We start from the raw sequence: 22,586 nt of genomic DNA, 5'->3' as shown, positions 1-22,586 counted from the left end.
TCACAATCACACACACAAATTGGAGATGGATGGATGGACAAGTAAACTATAAGGCCTATATGAAGATGCAAGAAAGACAGGCAGAGAGAAACAGAGGCAAAGAGGAAGGGAAAACAAACGTGCACATTTATTTTCCCTCGTATTTTTAAAACAGCGAAAACCACCCCACGTTAATAAACCATAATTCCTTTCAGACAGTATTGTATGTTGTTACAAGAACAGCTGGGGCATGTTTTGTCTCAGTGTCGTGGTTCGTAGACATATTTCCTGAAATGAAGGGGTGTACAAAAAGATCTTGTACCACACATATCTGTCTTTACGACTTATCTAGCTATATACGTTTGTATGAATACTGCATTTAAATACAGAACTGTTTCATTAAATTGCAAATCTTCCATCACTGATACACAACATTAATCACCAATTAGCTTGTCTTGTGACTTTGCAGTTCTGTCATTATACTATAATGGCACTTAATAATGCTTGGGAAACGTAATTAAAGAAAAAAATATGTAACATGGGAAATCACTACAATGCATCAATCAGTGGGTCTCTGTCAATAGAGAGTTCTGTCAAATGAACAAGCTTCTATTCTGACCCCATTAAGAACAAATCAAGGGCTGATTTGCTCCATGTCCAAATGTCACACAGAATTAGTGCTATACAAGACAGCGATAATTACGTTTGCCAGTATAGTTCTCAACTGGAATACTAACATGGAAGCAAAGGATTGGACAGAACAAAAAATTAAAAAATGAAGTTTAAAAGGTTTAAAAAAAAACATTCACCCCTTTATTTTTTTATTTTTTTATTGTTTTTACAATTAAAGCCAATGGAGTCAAGTGTTCTTTTGGACCCTATTGACTCATTGTACGGTCAAAACATTCTTCAAAACATCTTCTTCAGGTTTGTAACTACATAAGGGTGAGTAAATTATGACAGATTTTAATTTTTTTAGGTGAACTATCCCTTTAAAAATTGCAAAGATCTGTCCTCACATTTACAGTAGCTGTTATTGAATGTGTTTAGTTAAAGGGATACTCCACCCCAAAAAAAAAAAAATCATTAATCACTTACCCCCAAGTCGTTCCAAACCCGTAAAAGCTTTGTTCGTCTTCAGAACACAATTTAAGATATTTTGGATGAAAACTGGGAGGCCTTTGACTGTCCCATAGACTGCCAAGTAAGTTATACTGTCAACTTCCAGAAAAGTTTGAAAGGCATCGTCAGAATAGTCCATCTGCCATCAGTGGTTGAACCGTAACATTATGAAGCGACGAGAATACTTTTTCTACACGAATAAAACAAAAATAACCACGTTATTAAACATTTCCTTCAAGAGTCTCTTCTGTGTCACTCCACATCACTCAAACTGCCTACGCTCTTCTGTATCTACCGCACCACAAGGATGCACTGTTTTCTTTCAAATCAAAGCTAAATACACGTAGAAACAGTGCATCCTTGTGGCGCGGCTCATACAGAAGAGCATAAGCAGCATACGGCGATATGAAGAGACAGAGAGGAGACTGTTGACAAAGGAATTGTAGAATAGAGTCGTTATTTTAGTTTTCTTCACGTACAAATAGTATTGTCAAATAGTACAGTTGAACCACTGACTGGCAGATAGACTATTCTGACGATGTCTTTCATAGTTTTATGGACCTTGACAAGATCGGAGACGAACGAAGCTTTTACGGGTTTGGAACAACATGGGGGTAAGTGATTAATGACAATTTTGGAGAGTATCTCTTTAATGAATGCTGTTAGAGGTCACTTAGATCGATCAGGTATCAGAAAAGCCACAGATCACCGATGTGTAATGCACTCTTTCAAATGCACCTGCCATAATTGAGTGACGTGCACATGCTCTATTAGCTTTGTGGATTTATTGTGTGGTCCCTTTCCATTTATCTTCTTTATGATGTTGTAATCATAACCACACATTGTGATAAATAATTACTGCCATGGAATAAACAGCTAAACACACCAGTACCTGCACTAATGGCTCCACATTCATAATTCAGCTATCTCACTCCTCTGCCACTCTGCAGTCAATTTACTGAATCACGGCCAATTGGCAGCCACAGCAGGAGGTGAGAATAGCCAGAGCAATCAAACGAACGGTAATATATGCAGGTTTGTCTAACAGAGTTCATGTTGCCTCATTCTCTGTGGTGCCACCTGTGATATCTAAACTGTTAAATGCAGCCTCCGTCATCCATTAGGTCCCTCCGACCCTCTCATTAGTCCTACTCACAGCAAATTACCTGCAGCAATTAGAATAAATATCAAACACAACAAGCGCCACTGCGAGCCCTGGCCACGGCACATTCAGGTTCATGCAGGAACACCTACTGTGGGTGTTCTGATTAAGGTGAAACTTACATCAGAGCCCTGCAGTGCATATAGTGAAATAAGCAACAAACTGCTGAAGATGGACCCTGATCTGCAGAATATGAAGTAAATCATGACTTATGCTTTTGACCTTTTCTCTGAGTGCACGTTAATAGCAGTAAATCTGCAGTCATGTCTAGAAGAAACTGTCTACAGTGCAAAAATCTAGGAAGCTTTTGCAAATCAAGCCTGTATGAGAATGGGCTATTAGGCTATAGAAAAACACGCAACAATAATACAACAATGATTAGAAGATTAACCTAGAGAAAAACATTTTTTATAAACAGTTATTAAAAACATTTTACAACCTCTCAATAGTAATTGTTATATTAGTACCCAATAAAGAGAGACGGGATATATCGGCGTAAAAAAAAAAAAAATGCCCGCCTTATTGAAGGGTCGTTTCAAACCAAAGTGTTCAACTGGTCACTTCAAAAGACCCTTCAGAATGAAGGATTTCGAAGGGTACAATTGATGGCACTTCAGGGCAGGCTCCCATGATCCATTGCACAGATTCTTTGCATGATGACAGTGCCTCCGTGTGGGCACGTGATTATGACACAGAAGGGCTCTTCAAGAAACAGTTGTTTGTTCTCCTACACCATTCAACCCCTTGATGCTCTCAGTCCGGAGGGTAAACCCTTTGAAGGGATTAGGGCATAGGGATGTGCCCTTCCAAAAGGAATGCAGGGTATGTATCCAGATGAGACAGTGTTCAAAAGGCCAGAATGGATTTTTGCATTTAAAAACATGAAACACAGGAAAGTGGAACATAAAAACATATAGTTCAATATCCACTATCCACTTTGAATGTTTTAAGTGGTTACGGTAACTTACCGTGATATAGTCTTTAGATCATTGATGGTTTTAAAGTCAGTGTCCTTCAACGGTGCTGCTCCTGTCGGTTATGTAGTTTCTCTACACTCCTAAACTAAAAAACAAAACTGTTGATTAATTCAGATTAACATGTTGCGTAAGCTGTGAAAGGACTATGAAGGTAATACAGTAGCAAAACTCGAGAGGTTGAAAATCTGAATGTGAGAATATTCATATTAACATTCGCATTTGTAAGTTGAAATTTACACCCACAGCACTGATGTGAAAAACTGAATCTTTCAATTTGTACACAGACAATGATCAAACCAGTGTTTTGAATTGGAAGATGTAGATTAATAGTTACAAATGTATAGAATGACCTTCACACAAAGAAAATGACACCACATTTACGACATATTTACTTTTGCACTTTAAGTTTCACTGCACAACGTCAAGTCAGCACTTACAACCTCTAAGATCTGGCAGTAAGTTCAAATCCTAGTGCTCTGACTTTTGCTACTCCTTTTGCGGTATTCCTGTTGCAAAACACACTTGTGCACTTGTGCATGCAGAAGAGAGAGAGCAGAGCTGGGGGCGGGGCTTTAGTCCGAATGAAGACATTTTATTGATCGATGCTCGACCAATGAACAACGCCAGCCTGTAAAAAAATAGTGTAAGTGTAATTAATTTACACTCACAGTTTGAAAATGTTAAATACAGTCAGAAAATGTTCCAAAAATTTGTTAAGTGCATCTTTTATTTATCATATGTTCTCATATTTGTTTTATTTTTAACATGTTTCTAAAGTCATCATTTTGTTATAATCCTATTTTTATCTGTGTACTATTTGCAATATTTATTATTTAGACTCCTTTTATGATGTTATTTTTGGCGAATTGATGGCCTATTAATAAACTGGGGTAAGTTTGTTCCTCAAACATCGCTGTAATTATTAATTATGATATTTATATATAGAAACAGCAATTAAAAAACGAAAACCCATAAATATATTGTCCTTATTTATTCATTTGTAGACAATCACATGTGAGATTTTAGTGATATTTTGAGCACCGAACTAGGAAATGTCCCGAGTTATCATTTGAGAAATCTGGTACATAATTTTTTTTTTAATTAAAATATAATATTTCAACATTAATATATAATAAAATATATAAGGCTATTACATATAATAACTGTTATATAAACGTTAACAATACCACTGACCTTGTGAGCCTATATGATTTTCAGCTTTCTTTATTTTACAACAACAATAAACCCAATGCATCCAATTCAATCCCACCTCTGAGAGGGAATTGTCACTCCAAATGTTTTGACATTACATGTCCTTTATGGTCCGCTAAAGACCTGATGAGTAGAACAGAGGAGTCATGTAAAAGACATTTGGTTTTGCATTCACTGCATTATTGTGGTCGTTTTGTGTGTGAAGTGTCTGTGCGCCTGAAGAGGTCCTTGGGCTGAAACACAATCCCAACCCCCCCTATACCCCTTATTCCCCACATCCCACAATCCCCATGGCTCGGCCTACAGTGTTTTTGTGTTGTGCGATGACAGGCATGCGTCCCCCGGGAGGTATGCCCCCCAACCTGTACCCCCATGCTCAGGTACCAGGCAGCATTTCCTTCTGTATTTTGGTGCCTTCCCGCATCGAACATCGAACATCCCTCTCTGATCTCTGCTTTCTCTCTGTATCTCTGTGGAATATGAGGACCCTCTCGCTCTCCATATCTCTCTGTATCGTGTTCTTCTCTCTTGTGGCTTTTTATTCATTCAAATTTTTTTTTTCCTTTCCAATCCGTCGTCTTCGTCTTGCTCTTTCCTTGTTTTCTCCTTTTCTCTGTTCTCCCAAAGCTCCCCAAGCTCCCCGGTGGGACCCCTGTTTTTTCCTCTCAAAGATGCCTTTCAGCTCTCCCCCTCTATCCCTGCTCATGGGAAGAGCTGGAGACGAGCTGCTTTATTTATTAATTTATTTATTTGGTTCGGGCTGAGGTAGTTCCTGCATGTATTAGTCTTTATCTTAAGGTATCAGTGCAGTAAAGAACATTTCCTGCATGACTAATAATTTAAATGATATGCAATAATGTTGTATGGATTACATCAGGACCTGGCTGGAACATCTGGAATGCATGCAAGTTGAAAATTTGTCCAGTGCAACATATTATTTGTATATTAATATTATGTAGTAATTTGTCTCAAATATTAAACATAATTACAAATATTAAACATAAACAAAACTTAAATATATAGTTGATAATGTAGAAATTCAGAAATACCAACCCGATCTCACGGCAATTCGTACATTTTTCACAAGGTGGCTTATTCGTACGAATTCATACGACCACACTCGTACAAATTCATACGATTGGTGCCAAATCGTACGTATTTTACGAGTTGCACAATTCGTATGCATTTGTGCGAATGACCTACACCCAACCCCGCCCCTAAACCTAACCGTCACTGGGGTTTAGACAAATCGTATAAAATCGTACGAGTGAAGTCGTGCAAAATTCGTACGAATAAGCCACCTTGTAAAATACGTACGAATTGGCCGTCAGATAGCGTTGGAAATACTCATTCAGTCTAAATTTTCCCCTATTTATTAAAATAAAAAATAATTTTTTTTTAAGTAAAATTAAATAAAAATAGCATAATGCCCTTACCTCTCACTGCTTTTTTTCCAATATAAACTTTTAAGGAGTTTTATCTAGTTCATCTCAATAGTTTCTCCTAGAAAGCAATGTGTTTTAAATTGATCTTCTGTCAAGACCAAATGATCTGAGCTTTGGTATCCACATAAATTTGATTGCCCACAATTTTCTCATTTATGACTGTTTTTACTTCTTCCGATGAGATGCTACTTAAACGGCATAGCCGAGAACTGAAGGAGCAATCTCTGAGTGATATACATTTTCCTCTTTGTGCGTAACACTCATGCTCTGATGTTTCAGCTTTATAAGCCATATAAAAATAATCAGCACACTCATTAACGCAGGAAGAGGCTGATTTGCTCTATAGAGTTCCTGTCAGTGAATGTCAACAATGACAAGTAGAGAGAGACGCACACACACACCTCTGTTCATATTGTCATCTATCACTCATTCCTGTACATTAGCTTCCAGACAGTCTTCCCCTGGGATCTGTGATGAAGAGAGAGTCGGAAGAGTGACAGAAAGAGAGAAAAAGTAAGAGAGAGAGAGGAGAGATAAGTAATCCTTCACTTGTGACGTTTAATGTTCAAATGAGCTTTGTTTGCTAAGTGCCTCACTGCAGGGTGTGGACTGAAGGTTTTGGGGGTGAGGGGGTGTCTCTCAATAATCCATTAGCTAATGGCTGTCCAAAGCTCTGCCATCTTACCTCCATACGGCAGCCGACTGTACAAAAATACAGTACATAGAACTGTACATAGAACTGAAAATTAGCATAATCAGACATTAGAACTTGGTAGCAATATAAAGAATTCAAAGATCCGACTTGATTCAGAATAAACCTGTGGCATGTCTGACTGAATATAGAAAGAGAGAGAGAAAAATACTAATATATTAAAATAGAAAATGCTTACTTTTCAACTGTAATCAAATTCATCAATATTACTGTTTTTAAAGTATAAAAACTTTTTTTTTACTGTTTGAACTACAGTCTTGGCACAAGAGGCTTTTTAAAAAAAAAAAATTATTTTGGCCTACAGGTTTAGATATAATAAGCGAATAATGTCCTATCTTTAAAAAAAAAAAAAAGGCTATTTATGCCTGATCGAACATTTAAAATAAAATGATTTCAACTCATTTGTGGCCTTCTCTTTAATTTAGCAAACAGACAACTACCAACTCTGGCTTTGAAACAACAGCAATTCCCACTGAAACCATGTGCCAGATTTGAATTGAATGACTCAAGATATTAACGATTCAAACTTGCATTTCACTAATGTTTCAGGGTCAGGTGAAGCTCTCTTTTAAGCTGTGGTGGAGTTCGCCCTCATGCAGTTGGGTCAGCAGAATCTTGCCAGTGACTTTTACAAGCTAATCAGATCAAGAGCATTTTAAATTAAACATGCAATCTAAAAAAAGGAAGAAATAAATTTTTGCTGATGACCGTAAATGCAAATGATGAGTCAATTAAATGCAACGCGCAGTTCAATTAATAAGTTGAGGAGCCCATCATTATCCTGTTTGCGACATTCCCACATTCATTACGCCATCAGGTATATAATAATTTAATGAATGGGGCTAATTAAAATGTGCTACTTTTTTGAGGGAATTGGCGGGTTGGGGTAGAAAAAAAGTGGGCTGGGCCCAAGGAGAGATCATTCCCCGGAGATAACGAATAATCAGACATCTGTTGGCAATAAGATGGCACAAAAATAACATGCTGGGATACTTTTGTATCATCTATTTTCCTAACATGCCCCCAAACACCTGCTTTTGGAAGAAAGGCTCAAGCAAGACAAAAGACACTCAAAAAAAAAAAAAAAAAAGAAAATCACTGACAAGAAGTAACTTTAATTTAATATCGTGAACTTTGAAAAGTTATTTTACAGCTTTCATCAAAAATGATAACAATCTATACAGTAGTTTTTGTCTTGAGTTTTCCTATCAATAGAACGGTTCAGTGTGTATCCAGTCAAAAAAAAAAAAAAAACTCTGTAACAAACAAACACAAGAATAGGAGGCAGGAAAAAAAGGAGACCAGCTTTTTTGGTTCGAGTCTTGTGTCCTTTCAAATGCTAGTCATTTTATAAGGAGTCCTAACAAAGTAACCATGGCATAACAGCCACATATGGAAAAGACAAACATTGTGAATGGTCAGTCATTTCTGATAAAAAGTCCTCACACATCAGCATATTAAAAGCAATTTTTCTGTTAGGTGGCAGAGTTCAGATACACATTACAGGAGGGAAGATTTAAACCATCATGAAAGAGACCTGAAGACGATCATCGAGGGCTGATTCGGCTGATTACAGACTGGGAGTCAGAACCTCAGCTCCGGGGGCAAGGCATTGTGCTCTGATATCGAGTCACTTTGCTCAGGGTGAGAAATTCATCAGCGGTACCTTACAAAGTGCTGTGGCATGACCCAAGACATGCAGGTTCGCATGCACCTCCAGCTAAAGTGAACATCCACTTCAGAGCGCATGGTGACACTGTAGAATATGGCTTTGAGCTTCTCCTGCTCTTGTGAACGCAGCAGACAAATGACTGAAAAAAAGGCAGCCTTTTGCTTTAAATTAATGAAAAAGTGCAACCAATCACACTAGCATTACATCAAATATAAATCATATAGTCTCTCTTTATAATCCTTCAGGTTCCTTCTCATTTTCCTTCATAATACAAACAACAGAAAAAGAACAAATAATTAATTCAACCCTCCTCACTTTAAGTAAAACAGACCAATTTGTGCTTTTTGTTCTAGAAAGAAATCCCTTAAGGAACTGTGTGACTATTGTTACTGGTAGTGGTGGTTGTAAAGTCTGTACAAGTGATTGTACGCTTATGGGTTTGCATTGTTAAGGCATCAATACTGCTGGTACTGATATATGTGAGATATAATGGAATAGACAGATCTATAAGCAGGCATAAATAATCAGATAAATAAAAGAGGAAAGACAAAAAAAAAAAAAAAAAAAAAAAAAAAACAGATTAAATCTTCCATCGAAAACGTCTTTCTAGGTTTGACTCGCAAAATAAAACCATCTCTCTCAGAGAAGAGCCCATGCATATTATTACAATAGTACAGGTTGTAAGCCTCAAAGAAAAGATATATATTTATATATTCATCATATATTTATATATATATAATTTGTTTTAATCTACGTAACTAAATGCTGTGAGATGCTACTTTTTTGCCATACATAATACAATTTCAAAAGGAAAAAAAAATTACTTACAAATTATACAGAAATAGACAATGGCGTTTTACGAATAGAACTCAAAAAAAAAAAAAAAATAATAAAATAAAAATTGGAAGCTTGACATGATACAAAACATGGGTCTAAATTCAAACAAAAACATCAACAATAAAGACAATGCCGGTGATGAAAGTGAACAGATGGACAAACAATCACGACAAACCTTACACAAGCAAACTTAATTTGGGGAGAAAAGCAATATACAAAATCTGGATATACATACATTATTTATATGGATATTTTACAGAGACTCCCCTCTTTTTGTCTAGAATCCATTACTTGTGTTTGCTAAAGTTGTGAGATTTTATGTAATTTATGCAATGAACTGAACATCAGTTTTATTATGAGCTGCCTTAAGCCATTCTGAGATAAATACAAATGAAACAAAGATTTTGGCAACAGAAAGTATATGTACAAAAATAGACGACTATCAAAGTGAGCCAATCAAACTGCTGTATGTTAGGTGTTTGACACATTTGGAAAGCATTTTTCATACAGTGCTGTCTAAACATGAACATTCTTTGCTAATTCAAGTCATGTCCCCCAAAAGAAGCCAAAGAAACACACAAAAAGGGGAAAAAGGGTTGTTTTAACAGTCGGCTCTGAAACTGTATACTTCATTTAACCTATATCCTTCACTAGCAAACACAACAAGCCAAACACATTCAAATTGATACATCACAGTTTCATTTTCCATAGGCAAAGCAAAAACAACTCCTCACATTCCTTGAGCACACATAAAATGCAAAGTAAAAAAAAAAAAAAATATATTAAATGGCATTGCAACTGAGGGCTCTTTCCTTCAATCCATCTGTTTACTTCATATCTATGCTCTATTTAGCAGCAAATATTTGCATGAACATAAATACTGATTTGTTGTGGAAACAGGGACGCTTATCCTTCCCTTTGAGGATGAATCTGGACATTAAAAAATTGCAGCATGACAGCATTTCTTAACTCTTAAATAACTTTCCTACATCATAGCTATTCAAACCGGCTGGTACCCAGATGCTTCGTTATAAAAACAAAAAAAGAAAACAACAATGGGGAAGTGAGTTTGGTGCTACAATTTCACTTTGTATGAAAACAAACGGCATTATGGCAAACTATTGGTTGGCTTCACTCTGGGACAAAAAAAAAACACCCTCCCCTTCTTCTTCTCTCTATTCAAACAGTTGGCCTAAATATTCTCATTTAATTTTTCACGAATGTGTCTGTTCATATAAAACTGCTCAGTATTAACAGAGATCTGTGCTGTTGCCTGTAACTGCCCTCAGAAACATTAGGGATGCACCCGCTCCTAAAGTGTCGTGTTTGTTTGATACAGTCTGTAAAATTCATCAAATTCATCAAAAAAGCCAATGAATAAAAAGGAGATCCATCTCTCCTTTCTGCATGGGCAAAACACGGGGGGAAGAAAAGTCCTTCAGTAGAGCAGTCCAGAAATGAGCTTAAAAACAAAAGCAAACATTCGCTTTCTTCCCATAAAATGAGATTCCTTTGTTAAAAGGCCTGAGTTTTAAAAGTTCAGTTTTCATGTCTCCTCCACCAGAAATTGCCTTCAGCTCAGAGCGTAGATTCTCCAATGAGAGCTGAAATCAAATGTGTCTCTTCAGCGGCCCAGGAGCCCCTACATGGGAGGAACAATCATCCCTGGGATCGCTATAGTCGTGAAAAAAGAGAGAGAAGGAAAGTGAGACATGGGGTTGTTTGGTTTCATCCGTCATGCAACAAAACCAAAAGAAAAGCATCTGAAAGCATGTCCTACTCAAATGATATGAACAAATAAGACAACAGTCAACCTTGCACAAAGAGAGAAAGAAATGTTGTATTGTTTTGTGATGACTTGCCATTATACATTTGAAAATCAATACAGTTCAGTGATATTTTAGATTTTTTTTTAAATAAACGTTTTATAAAGATTTCAAGTAGCTTTTATTTTTATATTTTCAGTTTTAATTTTAATTTTAGTTTAATTTTTGGTTATTATATGTGCTTTTGTAATTTCTAAATATTACTAATTAGATGCGATTTTAGTTTTATTTCAGTTTTCTTGTTGGTTCAGCACTTCAAATGATCAAACTTAATTCTGTTAGTTGCAAAATAATGCTAGCTAATAGCTAGTTTTTGTTAACAATTTTTTTTTATAGTTTTTAAACTGTTTTGAAGGAAATCTATGCATAGAAATGAAAGTGTTAACTAAAGACAATGCTAATGGATCACATCCAAACAACAGAGTAGAAATATGGCTTCAATCAGCTGACGGAGGGATGGAGAGACTAAACGAACACAGTAATATATCCCATAATTCCCGGAGCTTTCGATCACACTGAAGGATGTACAATTCCCTGCAAGTGGGTGAGGAATAATCTTTATTCCGTATGATCCACCTAAGGTTGCAGGTCGTCCGTGTTTAATTGGAGTCATTGTCGGGATAAATAGTGACTTGCTTTACAGGCTGTATCAGTCTCCCCATCAGGGAGCCATTATATGAACAATTCATCAATCCAATTAGTAATAACACTATAGGACAGCTTCGCAACGCATTAGCTAATGCTTCTCTCCCATGAGGACAAAGCTCCATGGGTTCGGAGAAGACGTTCAGGATATTCTTACAGTCTGAAGGATTTTGCATTTACATGAAGAGCGTAGAGGACAAATTTAGTTGGAGTTATTTTTACGCTTAAAAATGACTTCCATTGCTGTAATCCAGTCATATTAAATAATATATTTGACTTGAATAAAAACAGGTCATTTAAAGCAGTTTGTTATTTGACTGTAGCTTTTCGCCTGTGTTTTGGTCGAGCAACTGAGTGTTTACTTCATGTGCCTATGAGGACTGACGCACATTTATGCAGACATCATTTTTACGAGACAAATTACAAACAGCTATGCTAATAAGAAGTGCATGCAGTGTATACATAGCCTGACCCAAATGAACTCGCTTGCCAACACTTAAAAATAAATAGCTTGAGCTTATATAAATAATTTTTGTTCTCAAACATTAAACAGCATTCACTTCTATTCATTATTAGCCAAGAGGAAGCAAGTCCCATGAGCACTGAGCTTGGTTTCTCTCCCACTTTCAGCAGGCCACATCACCGCACCAGATTTTTCATGTGGCATATTGGCTTCCTATTGATTTCCTCTCTCTGGTCCCTCATCTCTAATTCCTGGGTTATTTCCTGAGTGTCTCTTCCTCATTTGGAATGGACAAAAAAAATAAAAAATAAAAAATGAGTGGTGACCGACAATCATTCATCGGGTCTGAGTGCTGAGTGCATATCAACATATGGAGAGGAAGCACTCCACGCTCGCAGATAAGAGATGTCTGCCTCAAATGTTCAATTACTTTAATATTGTCTCACTGTGGATGCCTAGATATTTCAAATCAACACACAGGGCCAAATGTCCAGTAGGGTAATTGTTATAAACCAGAGGATACTGATCATGGCTTTGTGTCAGATAACAGTGAACATATGTCTTTATAGATGTCACACAAGTGGTTTTATGTAGCCTGCTACAGTTTGGCGAATTTTTCTTTTTCTTTTTTCTTTTTTATAATAATGTTAATAATAAAATCTGAATGAAAAATACAAACTAGGACCATTAAGATTTTAATTACACTGTGTCATTTTTATGAGCATATAATAAATTGTTTACAATTATCAGTACATAATACATACACATATTTTTTACAGCATTATTTATTTAATTTAACTTAATTGTATGTTATTTCGGGCTGATTTTAATAATTATAATAAAAATGTATTACTTTATTACAGTAATGAGAATTTTTCCATATTACAATAAGGATAATGAGAAGTTATGGGGAAAATGTGCTTAAATCGTGAAAATAATGTCACAATGTAGAAAATTTTAATAGTCCTAAATATTTTGGGGTATAAACATCATTTCCATACATCTCTTAATAATTTAGATTTTTTAAATTGTTGGATGTTAACTAGCTTATAGTTAGTTACGACTAAATCCTTGTATTCTACACCTCACAGCCACAAGTGAACTCTGAGGAGGACTTGACCCAGGAAACAGGAAGTCAGGCAGGAAATAAAACTCATATGGCATGCTCTTCGAGACGCACAGCAGCCCCCCACTGACTGAGCAGAAGTGGGGAGAACGAGGGAGGATGATCTGACAGTCATGCTGACGGATGGCTTAATGGATAGAAAGAGAGGATGATGACGAAAGAGTGTGAGACAGGTGTAACATACTTCAGGAGAAGGCCAGTCCCTGCAGGGAGTTGGCGGTGGAGTACTTGCTAGAGTCCACAAAAGATTGATCTACTGGAAGCAGAGTGAGAAAGCAGGGGAAGGGGAAGAAAGATGAAGGAAACAAAGAGAGAGAGTTATTTTATATGTGCAAAAAGAGGAATTGGGTCAGAGAGGCAAATGTAAAAACAGATTACCGCAAGTTAGGACAAACTGACAGCTGTCTAAATGTTAGAAGGATGTATTTCCGACACTCCAGCTCTGTTTCAAAACAAGTGAGTTGCAACACTGCCAATTGCCTACATAGACAGCTGCCTTTCAACTGGAATGGGACCTCATAAGTGATTACTTGGAAAACTTTACATAGCCACTGATTCCTTGCGTCACACAAACAGTGCTCTGCATGGAAGACTTTGCAAAAAAGTTGGTGAAAACGATGTGTCTTTGAAGGCAACATAATTACTTCATTGTTATTTTGGAGTCAGCTCTATTGGTTTAATAACAGAGCACTTAGAAACAACACTGCAAAGCAGAATCTTTATACACACACACATACATACATACACTATCGTTTACAAGTTTGGTGTCAGTAGGATTTTATTTAAAAAAGTTAATCCTTTTTTTTCAGCAAGGACACATTATTTTGATCAAAAGTGAAAGTACAGACTTTTACACAGTTGCAAAAAAAAAACGCTGCTGTTTTGATCTCACTATTCATCAAAGATTCCTGAAAAAAGTATCACGGTTTCCACCAAAATATCAAGTAGCACAGTAATTGTTATATTAGAATTATTTCTGAAGGATCATGTGACACTAAAGACTTGAGTAATGGCTGCTAAAAATTCAGCTTTGCTATCACAATATTAAATAAAAATTTTTAAATACATTACAGTAGAAAAGTATTTCACACTATTATAGTTTTACTGTATTTTTGATCAAATAAATGCAGCCTTGGTGAGACTTCTTTTTCAAAAAAAAAGAAAAAAAAAAAAAGAAAAACTGGTTACTGATCCTAAACACACACACACACACAACGTAAATATAAATTTGCAGTATATTTTTAAGTTAACAGATTTTAACCAAATGTTTATATTTGTGCTTGTCATTTCTTGGAGAGGTCAAGCTGTTCATTCTGCTGTTCCACTCACCTTGGAGGCCGTTTCCATTGGCACTGCTGCAGGTGGGGGGCGGCGAGGCCTGGGGCCGCACGACGGGAGCAAAAGCGCTCTTCTGTTTGACTGCAGACACCATGTTGGCCGGAGAGAAAGAGAAGATGCCTGAGGAACTGCTGCAGTTGGAGGGAAGACTGGTGGAGGAGGCCATGGTGGGACTGGAAGGAACAACTGAGGGATGGGAATGAACGAGAGAGGGAAACAGTTTAGGGTAGATCAGAGTATACCTGAAGAACAAGATTTTAATTAATTAATTTATTTTTTTAATAAAATGATAGGTGGTAATGATATGTTTATGTTATCATTTCTTTTTATAGTATTCCTTTACTGGAGGTTCACAGTCTTTGAGCTCCACAGATGCACTTTCTGCTCCTCTCAGAACAACATTAGCACAGGTCCCTCCCCTGTCCCATCTCTACCGCCTCTCCTTTTGTCTATTAATACCCTAAGAGCATTTTCCCCTTCAACGATTTTACAATTACTCCTGTCGTATTTCAGCTGCTCTCTTATATCCTGCTCTACCTTTATTGTTGTTATTATTCTGCACTTAAATTTTATGGCACTTCCCCGAGTAAATTCTCCTGATAGTGTCATAATCCATTTATGAAGGCCTAACTAATCAATTAATGAAAATTGGAGCCCACAAAGTCTGCTCTCTCGCATTGATTGAAAGTGTCAGTGTAGAGTCAGTTAACCTGTTAACAACATGGAATCAAAGTACCGAAGTTGAATTGCTTCTCCTGCAATTAGTTTATTGATTTAATTAAGACGCTTTAATTTAGAAGCCGTGTGAGAAGATTGGTGTTATACGAATGGCTAAGCATTATAGACAGCGCCTGATCATGACGGTAGAAAAAGAGTGGCCGGGGTTTTATTTCTGATTTTAAACACACACACACACACACAGTGGCAATACTACCTTACTTGGTGGTCTAGGCGAAATATGATGCATGTGTAAGATGCATTAATTTTACTACAGTTTATGTTTAGCATGCAATTACCCTTCAGACATTCATGCACTACAGTTCAAATGTTTGGGGACAGTAAGAAAGCTCACCAACACTGCATTTATTTGGTCAAAAACTCATTAATAACAGTAAAGTTGTGAAATATTGTCACACATAAAAATAACTGTTTTCTATTTAGATATATTTTAAAATGTAACTTATTCCTGTGAAGACCAAGTGAAAAATATGTAAATTTTTTATTTTTCTAGATAAACAGACATAGCGAGGATCAGTACTCACTGGCATAAGGAGAGTTGGCAGCAGAGCCATTGAGGAAGTTGGGCGAGCCTCCCAGCGTGGTCATGCCTGTGTTGCCGTATCCGTTCATATTGGTAGAGACGGTACTGTAGCTACTCTGCTGGGGGTCGTGCTGGGTACATAACCGTGAGGGGACACACTGCTTGTGTTTCGACTGAAACCTGAAAAACACACGCATAGTAATAAGGAAAAGAAAGAAAACATACATTTAGAAACCAACAGAATCAACTCCTGGTCACCATTGATTTTCATTGTATGGAAAAGAGCACCTTGAGCATTCTACTAAACTTCTCCTTTTTTCTTACACAGTAGGAATAAAGTCATACACATCCGGAATGACATGACAGTGAATGAATGATAATAGAAATCTCATTTTGGGGTATGTCAGTGGCATACAGAGGCAGATAGGACAGGAGGAGGATATGGACTATAAATATACATCAGGACATTAAACGCTGACATGGGTGAAAGCAGCAGGAAGTTCTCGCTCCAGGAGTCCCCGCTGTCTTGTACAAAGGCAGCGCTCATCTCTGCTCTGCTTACTATTCATTCTCCCTTTCATCCGACGACTGATACATTACTGCTGACTTAACACAAATCATTCACTGTCACAGAGGCCAAGGAATGCTGAGGTAAAGGAGCCTGGAGGTTCAGGGAGCATTGCTGAATGCTTGTATCTGTCTGCATGATGTCTATCTCGCTACTTTTCACCCACTTGCCTAAGGTTTGAAGGACGTAGCAGACTACTGAATACCGCGCACCCGCACACTTTACTGGGACTACCCAGAAACACTCTCACACAAAAAGGAGTCAATTGGAAAGATTGACAATAATTCATTAAATACATTGCAGCAATATTTCAACGCATTTAGCACCTGGTTAAACAACTGAGAGTGGTTAGAAAATAAATTGCAGGTGTTTACACTATAATAACATGTGTAAAAGTGAATTCATCCTTAATATCTCTCTTTGCACACACACACAAACACTCAAAGTAAATGACTTTTTTTGTGAATGGCCAAAATATATTGTGGTTTAAGATTGATGGCGTCTCTGCTCACCCTGATTGGCTCCTTGTGTGGACTCGGAGACATTGACAGCGAGCTGGCTGTGGAAGGAGTTGACTCCCATCATGCCAGCGTGGACGGAGCTGTTGGCCAGACCTGGCAGCTGGTTGTGTCCACGTGGGACGTTGTAGAGTGCCTCTGCGATATCTGCGGCTCTTTTCAGAATGATCTCCTATCAGGATCAACACAGAAATGGACCAATCTAATGATTATAAGGATACTAATAAGCCAACTGCCTGAAAACAACAACAACAACAACAACAACAACAACAAAACACTCCCTTTCAAATAATCATACAGTATAAATAATAACAGTTTGACTAAATAATTAATCATAACACAATAAAATACAATCAATGCAATCAACCAATCAGTCAATAAATAATCAAAAATAACAGTTGATTTTTAACAACAATTTAAAATCCCCAAATACCCACTGCACCTTATTGTTTAGTATTCTGAACATCGTCTTAAAATAATTATATCTAAGTACGGGCAACCAACAGTATGAGTTGCCAGATAAACACACCTAGTCGAATATGATCATACAAATCAATATATTCTAAATACTAAAAGAACAATATCTAGAAGTATAATCATTAAAGATGTGTTTATCTGCTAGTCAGTTCAGCTAGAGCAGAAATCTCTAGTTTTGGTGGCTGGAGAACGGGGGCTGCACATTCTGATGGAAAATGAATGTCACAAATTAACCCTCATTAAGACAACAGGACAGAGTGGAGGTTAGGGGGACAGGGGTTCCTGAGAGAGAGCTCTTTGAGTGGGTGATGACTGAAGTCATGCTCCATCCACTGCCCACCCTAAATAATTCAGCATCACTGCACTCATGCTTAGCTCTGCAATCGATGAGCATACACCCTCACTCACAGTTCATAACCGATCTAACATTGAAGATGCCCTTGTGGTCCTTCAAACCAACGAGAGAGCTCTGGACGAATTACACTGGGGGATTTATGTTGAGGGAATATGTTAGTGATTATTAGAGAACAATTCTATGGTCTTAAAGCTCTAAAATGGCCTTAACTTGGAGCAAATGCTTAACTGTGCTGTTCAATTAAACCATATAAGTGTGGAAAATGGTATTATTTACACTGATCCTATGACACAATGGGCTTTTTTTTCTTCTTTTTTTTCCTACTAATAATACAGTTTGCACTCTCTCTTGTGCACAATCCATTCTTGTCCGAGAGGGTGTGAAACAATATCTTATTTTATATTATTTTAATTGTTTTTATTTTATTTCACCTTATATTTAACTTATACTTTGTCGAGTTATAAAAAAAAATTATTTTAAATGACTGATTTCTGAGAATTTTAGAATGTGATTTCTAAAAATTACAAAATGTTATAGCAAATTAAAAATACATTTTTTGCATGGATAGTGAATGAGGCCCTGTTGGTCTCAGTGTTTATGGTATGATGTTTCATTGTGCTCACTTGAATCTCACCTGATTATTGTGTGGCATCCCATACAGAGCTTCCACCAGGTCTGCTGCCCTCTTCAGAATCACCTCCTATATAACAGAAAATATAAAATTTGTCACTTTAGATTTCCATGTCAATTTTGATGTCAAATTCACAAAACATGATCTTGATCACTATATTAATTTACTTGATAACTGATAATTTAATTGATAAAATGGTGAAAAGTATTTCAAGACATTTTCTAAAAGCAATTCTTAATATCACATGCAACATTTTATGAAATTAAGAATTTTAAGAATGTTTAGAAAGCAAAGGTATTTTTTTATTTAAGTCCACACATTTTCCTAGTCTGTTTGGTTACATATAAACAAACTTATAGTACAATTACAGGATCAGTTCCTTTAGAGCAATATCGGGTTAAGTGCTTTGCTAAAGGGAAAAATGCTAACAGGGCTCTACAGTTCATAGATCGCCCGACAGGGTTTGAACATGCAACCTTTGAATTGCTAGCCAATATCCTTGACCAAAACTCCCCTACAATTTGCAGAGAGTATACATCTTAGAAAACACCTTACCAGCCCCGCACTTTACCTAGCTCTTCCTACCAACAGTTCTGCCACCGATTTCATGTATAAAACATGAATTCAAACACATCTAAAGCAAATACATGCATGTTAGTACATGCAAACGACTGCTCCGCAGGAGGCATGGTAACAGTAATGCTATTTTCCTTCCAGGTAAACAACTTTCACTTTCATAACTGGAACCCTATTTATTACCATCCTTTTCACACATTAAACATTTATTTACAGTGTTCTTTACACTGTGTATTCATTTCCTTTCTTCTGAGCCGTCTCCTCCTCTTCATTTTTTTTTTTTTTACCCTGAAGCTCCACTGGAACCCTTTTTAAAAGTTAATGTGCTGGTGCTGAGGAAATAAGCTCGCAGTGCGACAACCAGAAAATTGTTCTCACCCTCGGCGTGTAACCCTTGCTGCAAACAAGCCCCCGAGCATGTGTGCCTGCCTGCCAGCCGACATATTGTCTTTCAATCAGTCCCCTCCACCTCCCCCTCAGAGGCCCCAGATGCAACACACGGACACGAACATGACGAGGGGGTCAGCAAAGCAATAAAGATTTTTAGTGCGCTGTCCAAGGTGCTAAATTCACTCAATAATGGGAACTCTGGCACTGCGTTAACCCCTCGTTAGGGGTGCTTCGCGGGGGAGGCACCCGACTCTGTTCGCCCGGGCTTGGGCTGAGTGATTGGGAGAAGCGCGGGAGCCTGGGGAGGCCTAAAGTGGTGCTTTAGTATGGATGTGTGACTCCGATGGGCTCGCTTCTCCTTTACCCTCTTCTTTGCAAGATGGTGGAAGAACATAAGGGATGGGAAGCATTAGTGCCTGGCTTGGTCCCCTGCTGCACCGGCACTGTGTCATTTATCCAATAAACCTCTCACACTCTCCTTTACTTCTCTCCCTTTCACTCTCTCTCTCCTTTGTTAGAAGATCTCGTTCTTACCTATCGATCTCCCGTCATTATGATATTGGGGGATGGGGAGAGATCTGTTGACAGGGCGAATGCAATAAGGAAAGGGCCAAATGTTTGTCCAGACAAATAAATAAATGCTATTAGCACAGGCCGTGTGTGGTGGCCCTGTGTCTGGAAGCAGAGCCCATTTCCTGGGCGAGTAGCAGGGCTTCCAGTAAGGGTCGAGCAGGGAGCCAGGAGCGGTAAACAGGAAAGAAACCTGATCTTGGATCTGCGTGTCTGTGTAGCTGTCTATCAGTCAGAGCCATCATAACCCGTGCTCAGTCCTCCCCCCTTCTCTGCTCCTTCAATACGGCCGCGAGCTATGAGGACCTGATCTCTGTTTTGACCCATTAGGAGTGTCTTTAGCACCCTGACAGGTGTTTTCCAGCTTTGTTTTCCATCATCGTGAAAGCTGAGATGTATATATACATTCATAGTAATACATAAGCACGTATATATGTGAATGCGTGCAGCCAAACAACCCCGGACATGGTGTTTCGAAGAATGTAATATCAAATAGCCCACAGCGCAGCACAGTTAGGGCCAGCCTCCACATTAATGTGTGCCGGACATTGAATCTGTTCCTGTGTGTAAATTATGGTGGCTGGTAATATGATATACATTCATTAGGAAGGGGACTGCTGGAAAAATGAAATAAGGCCCGGGTCACATCTGGAATGTTAAGGCAATGGCGTCTGCACATTTGCAAGGAAGCCAGGCCTGTGAAAACATGACAAATTTATTCCAGTGCTTGTTCATTTGCAATTTTATCATCTCCTAATGTTCTATTAGAGCATTAATACCAGTGGGGTCACCGTCGTCGCTCATGCGGAACCGAGAGCAGTGATGATGTCATGCTTCCTGCTCTGCTTTCCTGACCTCATGGACTGCTGGTCTTGTGGAGGTTCTGGTTTTATTAGCTTAACTGAGGTCCCTCACACTCTGTGCTGTGCAGTAACAAAATAAATATATTTAATAAGTCCTTCAGTCCTTCAAATCTCAATTAAATTAATTATACGATATGCAAATTTTGGGGAAATGCCCATAAAGAAGATTACTTTAAGACATTGGATTGTAGTAGATTAGTAAAGCAGTCGATAATTTAAACCAGTGGCTTCAGGAGTCAATGTACTTTTATTTTATTTCCATATTATCCATATAATATAATTTAAAAATACACTGTCAAGATAAAAAAGTAACATTTTGAAAAAGTTATTTTAATTATGCTTATGGTAGGAAAACTAACCACATTTTTTTCATTTTGGTAAGTAGATATAAAAAAATATAGCACATATTAATACTGATAATAAATATTGTTAATCATTACTATTAATATTATTAATCATGCATTAGAAATTAAACTGACACCCTTACTACAAGCATTCAAAAACTAAAAACTACAATACAAGAACAGCCCATACTATATATAGGGTGCACCAAGAGCAAACCCAATCCAAGTGGGATGTACATATAATCTGTGCAAGCTAACCACACAAACTCATATGCCTCTATCCGTTTTCAATAGCTGCAAATGCGAGGCTCAAACAGAGACCACACTGGTGTGTAATGTCATGCTGTTTATACCCACCAAAGCTGCAATCCATTTTGATGAATGAGGGCTATCATATAGTGAGCCTTTCCCTATCCTGACAATAATCTAATCTTCAGTTTCAAACACACCATTTGTCGCTGATGTAAGAGATAAGATACTCAAACGGTGAGTCAATACAGCTGTGACGGTTCCCAGAACAATGTGTCAGGATTTAATCTGATAGAAAACCATTTTTACCTTAATAATCGTAAATGTATGGCAGCCTCATGACAGAGTTGCTGTCAGCATAAGATTTGTCAAAATGATGGTTTGTGGTGTTATAACGTATGACAGCTAATATGTTTACATGCATTTTTAAGTGTGCAACTGCAGCAAGTTTTAAAAGGTACATATGTGTTAATTACCTTTGCATGAGGTAAACTGTGATTCATGCAAGAGTGCATTGAGTGGAAGTGACCATAGTATTGCATAGACGTGGTGAATCACGTGAATTAGAGCAGAATGTCCATTTGTTTGAACAGAGCTGATGCACACTTCTTTGACTTTCACAGATTTGAGCTTGCTCGCTCAGTTGAATGTACTGCTTAACATGGTGGCTTATCCACCGAGCTTGTCTAATGCAAAATCAAACGTCTTTAGTCTCCCTCCAGTTCCCACCTCCTCCCCAGTGTCTTCCTTCCATCAATATCTGCCCATCATAAATATCAGTCACTGTGCTCTTTAACTAATGTGGCTTCACTGCATAATTCATATTCTCTCCGGGCCTCAAAGGTTACTCTCTGAAAGTCAATAATTACCTGTCTGTCCACATCTGCACAGTACAACACCGGAGTGCAGCCACCAAAAATTTGACTTTTAGAACAAGCACTATTAAAGGTTTTGCTACAGTTGTCTAAATTGGTGATTCCCAACTTTGCTTTCTTTGAGTTTTTCAATGCTGGATGAATCTGTGCAGGTTAAGTTTTTCTAGATCCATTTTCAGATATTTTATAGTAGTCTTGTGGATTTCCCAACAACTTACAAAGAGGAAGCTGCGGTATTACTCAGAGCAGGAGATTTGTCCAGGAAGCACGGGTTGAATTCTGGACCCTGTTGAGGCAGCCAATGGGGATCAGGTGAATGTGAAGTGACAGGGAAAATTTGGGAAACAACGCTTACAGAAGAGATGGAAGGAGACCAAACAAAGCTGCAGCCTA

The 22,586-nt window shown here is 37.7% G+C and overlaps 1 pseudogene; it reads right to left on the bottom strand.

Annotated features, from left to right (window-relative positions):
- Positions 1 to 7,708: 7,708 nt before the first annotated feature.
- The window catches only part of LOC113057983 (transcription factor COE1-like), a 123,056-nt pseudogene continuing 108,178 nt past the window's right edge, over positions 7,709 to 22,586 (bottom strand).

This window comes from Carassius auratus, chromosome 39, assembly GCF_003368295.1.
Source record: "Carassius auratus strain Wakin chromosome 39, ASM336829v1, whole genome shotgun sequence".
Classification (NCBI taxonomy): Eukaryota; Metazoa; Chordata; class Actinopteri; order Cypriniformes; family Cyprinidae; genus Carassius; species Carassius auratus.
Note: the sequence above shows the minus strand (reverse complement) of the source record. Positions and strands in the feature narration are given on the sequence as shown.